Below are 5,956 nucleotides of genomic sequence, written 5' to 3'. Positions count from 1 at the left end.
TTGTATTTCTTTCTTTATTTTTTGAGATTATTTCTTATTTCTTTTTTTGCTTCTGATTCACTTTGATTATTATGTTGGATTATAATAGGCTTACTTGTATCGTTGGGTGTGATAGGTGTCATCGTAGACCCTACTTTAGGTTGTGACAAATTGGATATTAGAGCCCGGGTTTATTGGTCTCATTAGTACAAGCAGAGTCTAGCAGAGTCTTATGGATTAGTGAGGAGACGTACTTTATCTATATTCATAAGGCTATATCCACTACTGGAAATTACCCCTATGGTGACGGTTGTAAAACCGTTGTAATAGACAACAAAATCGTTGTCATAGCTCTACCGCCACGGTTCAGCAAACGTCCTGTATGTGGGTGTTGCAATAGGTCTCTGGCAACTGTTTATGCAACGATTGGCTGAAACTGTCGCCATAGTTGAAACTATAGAAACGGTCATTTTTTGACTTATTAAGATGCCTCTTTTCATCTATTACAACGAAATAGTTGTACTAAGTACTCAAAAACTGTTGCAATAGAATAATAAAACCATCGCAATAGATTCTATTGCAACAGTACATCTATTACAACGAAATAGTTGTACTGAGTACTCAAAAATTGTTGCAATAGAATAATAAAACCATTGCAATAGATTCTATTGCAACAGTATAATCTATTGCAACAATATTAAACTGTTGCAATAGGATCTATTGCAATTGTTTTATTATTCTATTGCAACAATTTTCAAGTACCTATTATAACTATTTCATTAAACTATTGCAACCGTTTTATTGATCTTTTACAATAATTTTTTACTACCTATTACAATGGTTTATTGATCTATTGTAACGATTGTTGCCATATGTTATTAAATTGAAACGATTTATATAAAATAGTCACTTATATTAATGTAAATTTTTATTTACATACATAAAAAATTAAAACACAATATGTACACATCACAAATTAGAAAGTATACATGAATACTATCTGCATACAAAACAACGTTTGGGGTCCAAACACTCCTCATGGACAACAAAGAGCACTACTCATAAGCACAATGAAGTAAACTTCCAACCTACTGCTTTAACACATTCTGAACAGCAAATGTGGTCAACCTAAAACAAATGATACTTCAGAGGAGCTTTACCAGACTATTACACTACAAGGCCGTTGAAGATCCACAACTTAGTCATCTTTGAAATCTTTTGCAAATTTGTTGAACCTCCATTTTGTTCGCCATTGGCATTTGAAGCTCCTTTTAACTGCAAAAACACAATATCATCAGCTAAAAGGCATACTTCATTTTGGCAAAGAAGCACATATTCAAAAATAAACATTAACACCTACAACTTTGTTAACTTGAACAATATGGAAAAGCTTATTAGTTTCATTATTGACAACAAGTAATAGAAATTTGTTAGGTAGCATTATGGTACTTATATAACAAATTAATATCCAAGAAGGCAGCAAGCATTCACAATAGCAATACCTGCTGGAGGACTTTCTTTTGGTTTCCAATTCAGTAGCATCTCCTTCAGCAGTGTTGGTTTCCAAAGCAGGAGTCACATTTTGAGGTTTTATTGAAGAAAGAGTCAGAATCACAAGTAAATTAGCATCTTAAAAAACTATATTTCTTTGTTTACATGAACAAGACAGGAGAAAAACAAAGCATCCAATTGAAGTGCACTCACAGGAAATATTTGTGATGACATTAACACTCTTCTGAGCAGTGAGAGCTTTTAATTTGTTTCCTATTTCTAACAGCAGGAAGCTTTCATGTGTTCTTTTTGCTCCTTAGGACTAGAAGTCTTGGTCAACGCTTCCTCAAAGGAGAGAAGTCCTTGGATCAAGTCTCACCAACAACCTTATCAAAAAGAATTGCCACGTGCTACACCCATGAAAAAAGAATCAGGCCCACACGTGAAAGGGGTTGAGAATATAATTAAGTAAATAAAGTGTGTTGTCTTTAATAGGTTAATATTTTAGATGAAATGGTGACATTTCAACAAATTTTAACATGAAACTAATCCCCAAGAGCATGGAGTAAAGGTGTATATCAAAGTGAGAGAGAGAGATAGACAGATAACTAGCTAGATAGATACTTTTAATACTCAAGACACACTAGAGATCGCAGAGAATAAAGTGAGAAATTTTACTGAAGAAATTAGAATTCTGGACAGAAAGACACTTCAATAAAAATTTTAGTTAGTACAGATGCTAGTGCAATTTAAGACAAAAATTTTAATCTAGCTAGCAGAAGAATATAGCATCAACACAATATAGATAATTAGAGATTGACTTAAAGTAGTCCATAGATAAAAATGCAGTGTCTTCCCTTTAAACCTAAGAAGAAGTTTACAGACTTGCAAGGGTAAATTTGTCTTTTTATGCTCTTCTTCTTCTTCTTTCTTACTAATATGGAGAGAGGGACTGGATCTTGATGCATTTCCAGGTTCCTCTCTCGCCATAAAATCAGAAAAAGATTTAAGTGAGAATTGAAAAGAGATTAACATTTTTTTGAAAAGACATTATTTTCATTGTCTGTATTAGAGATTTAGAGTAGAGCAACATACCCATTATCCTTGATAGCATTTAGCCAGTTGCAGACATCAGCTTTATTTGGAACCAAACGTTGTGCTTTTTTTAGTACATACACTTGCAAGTAAAAAATAATAACTCTTTACACATGTTTTTTGCACAAAGTTGAGTGATTCCTCTGTTCATTTACTGAATTCAAGGTAGGAATCACAGATTTTTTTCTAACTCATGTAGATCAAACACAGCTGCCGCAAGTTCAAAGTCACAAGTTCGAGTACTAGAAATGAAAAAACTCTTGGTAGGGAGTGCTTCACCTATAGTGGATCCTACACACAAGTTCGATCAACAGGACTAGTGAGTTTAAGATATCGGGTGCATAAAGTGAAAAATAAAGAGCTGCTGTGAGAAGGGCTGCAAATGCCCATATTATTTCAACAGATAACAAAACAATGAATCGCTCAAATATGGGTTGCTTTAATGTGCACATAGGAGGAATGAACTGCAAAAACATACATTAATCACCTATCAAATCATGTTTTTTCCATTCAAAGGGTAAAAGATATTTATACTAGGTATCAGTAGATTACGAACATTTGGGATGAGATGCAGTTGTTGTAGTATAAGTGATTATAAACATTCGTAGTTGTACGTAATACATGAATCTCAATACAGAACACAATAACTACTAAGAATAAGGCTTACTTGTGACAACAATACGAGCAGATGTAACTCAGGAAGTCCAATTTCAACACACCCTCCCAGCTGCCATCAATCAACAGAGATAAACTAAAAAATAGTAAACCAACGTAAAAAGGAAATAAAAAAAAGATACTACTTAACGTAAGTAACGTTATGTTCAAGTCAAACTTTAGGCAGTTGTAACTAGCTCATCACGAGAGGTGATAAATTGGATTTACCAAAGTGAATTACTTTAAGTATTATAAAACGCAATTCTCTCTTTTCAGTGTTAGGATGAATGATTTCTCAAATGATATAGAAGCTTCTTTGGACAATCCTCATAGTTCTGAAAGTCAAACTATTCATGACCACATTATCGCATACTTTATGATAATATCAAGTTAACAATCTCTTACACTATATCAGTCACAATAAGATACTCCTTCAGTTACATTTTATATGGCTAAATTTGATTAGACACGAAGTTTAAGAAAGAAAAAGGAAAGTTCTGCACCTACAAAAGTACCCTTATAACTTGTGGTGTTAAGACTTATTTTAATGTTTTTATAACTACTAGAGCATATTATTAGGTAAAATGGAAAGTTTAAAGATAAATAGTTTCTAAATATAGAAAGGTATAATTTTTTGTCCAAAACAAACTAGTAAATATTGTAAAGGAAAGAGAGTCGTGTAATGAAATTGAGGAAGTATTAAGCATCAACCAAACCATTTTATAAGTGGAAATCCTTGCTCATATAGCCCAATTTCGACAAGCAACACCAGTGGAGCATTAGAAAGAAGACACAGGAACCTACATTTTTAAACAACTATAATCAAACATTCTTTTCTGCGCAATAAAAAAATATAATCCTTCACAATGGCCACCTTGTGATAATTCTCCAAACACCAAGAAAGACAACTAATATTGGAAGAACGGATGCCATTATTAGAGCCCCCTGCATACTTGTCATCGATTATTTAAACCTCTGAATAAAATGATCAAAAGTATTAAAAAGAATCATAATGTTGTTATAATCAGAAGATTTTATTTTTGGAGGCTAAAGTAATGTACAAAACACACAAAAATGTAGAAAGAAATTCAATTACTTCAACCTCACGAAAGTCAAGATATGTATTGTATCGATTGGATAATGCTATAAAAATGGTTGTCATTATGAATCTGAACGATCCACCGATCACCACTAGAAATTTGATTAATCAGTTTTACTTTCTTTACCCTCGTATTTAAAAAATGGAATTGGGAATACAACCTCGAATAAAATGTACCTACATATGACAGATGCAAATTAATATTATCAGTTACAATTTGATCAGTCAAAGTAAAGTAAGAAGTGCCTGAAGGTGCAACAACAATATACTCAATGAAATCCACCAGGTCAGCAGAACATAGAGTTTTCACATACCTTACTACCTTGCAGACATAGAGAAGCTATTTTAGAAAGACCCTCAGTTCAAGTATCATATGTTAGAACAAAATGAAAAGGTACATACAAAAGTCAAGACGACATGACATTCAGGGAAAAGAAACAATAGCAATAGAAAAATACTACAATCACCTTAGCGAAAGAACCAAGTCGTACCAGAAAATATGGGACAAGCAACAAAGGGAATATTATTGATACTATTGCTATCAAAGAACAAAAAGTTATGGTAGCAGTATGATTAATCATAAATCTTAATAACCAATAGAGCCCAGGACAATATGAAATTCCAACTTTTATACTGTAACATTAGCACTTACCTCGAAAAAGGAAATAAATTCTATTTAAGCATCAAGGGGGAAATTCTTGAACAGTATAAACAGTTGTGAAAGAATGGTAATATCTGGAAATAAGCATAAATAAAAGATGGAAAACATGCTAGGGCCACGCCTGATGAATGATATGGTGTTTCTTCCAACATGACAAGTGCTAAGCAAAAATGGTGCAAAGAGGGGTTCCGCTGGATGGGGAAATGCAGTTGGCCCTGCTCTTAAACCTTACCTATACAACCCCAAGAAAATTGCTGGCAGAAGGTTCACGGTTCTGAAATCCACAAAAATTGCAAGAATGTCTCAGTCATCAGCAATTCTCATACCTAATGGAATACTAGAAGCAGGGAGCAATCCAAATGATTAATACACTTACAAACATGTTAGGTTCATTTCTAAGTGGGTTAAGTTCATTCATTCTCGAGGTGAGGCTGAGACGGATAGTGTCTATTTCGGAAAACCAGTTCGGATTTATGCCCGGCCGCTCGACGACGGAGGCAATCCACCTGGTGCGGAGGTTGGTGGGGCAGTATAGGGAGAGGAAGAAGGATCTGCACATGGTGTTTATCGACCTGGAGAAGGCATACGACAAAGTCCCCAGGGAGGTGCTTTGGAGATGCTTGGAGGTGAGTGGAGTACCGCTGGCATATACCAGAGTAATTAAGGATATGTATGATGGAGCGAAAACCCAGGTGAGGACGGCGGGAGGAGACTCAGAGCATTTCACTGTCCTGACAGGATTGCATCAGGAATCTACTCTTAGTCCCTTTTTGTTTGCGTTGGTGATGGACGTGTTGACGCGGCGCATTCAAGGGGAGGTGCCGTGGTGTATGCTTTTTGTAGACGATGTAGTGCTGATAGATGAGACTCGAGGGGGTGTGAATGACAAATTAGAGGTGTGGAGGCAAACTCTTGAGTCTAAAGGGTTCAGGGTGAGCAGAAGCAAGACAGAGTATGTGGAATGCAAGTTTAATGAC

At 34.9% G+C, this 5,956-nt stretch overlaps 1 long non-coding RNA gene across 16 annotated transcripts in view; it reads right to left on the bottom strand.

Moving 5' to 3' along the window:
• Positions 1 to 942: 942 nt before the first annotated feature.
• The window catches only part of LOC107863726, an 11,305-nt gene continuing 6,291 nt past the window's right edge, over positions 943 to 5,956 (bottom strand). The window contains exons 3-7 of one of the 16 annotated variants that reach the window (XR_007052923.1): positions 4,094 to 5,253; positions 3,936 to 4,019; positions 3,233 to 3,292; positions 1,482 to 1,880; positions 943 to 1,254 (exon numbers count right to left, since the gene is read on the bottom strand). This is a non-coding gene — a long non-coding RNA (uncharacterized LOC107863726). Of the gene's footprint in view, positions 1,255 to 1,481; positions 5,254 to 5,956 lie in introns of all 16 variants that reach the window. The other 15 variants (XR_007052931.1, XR_007052927.1, XR_001672416.2 and 12 more) reach the window with 15 other exon arrangements.

Source organism: Capsicum annuum, chromosome 3, assembly GCF_002878395.1.
Source record: "Capsicum annuum cultivar UCD-10X-F1 chromosome 3, UCD10Xv1.1, whole genome shotgun sequence".
Taxonomy (NCBI): Eukaryota; Viridiplantae; Streptophyta; class Magnoliopsida; order Solanales; family Solanaceae; genus Capsicum; species Capsicum annuum.
This window is presented reverse-complemented; position numbering and strand designations above follow the sequence as displayed.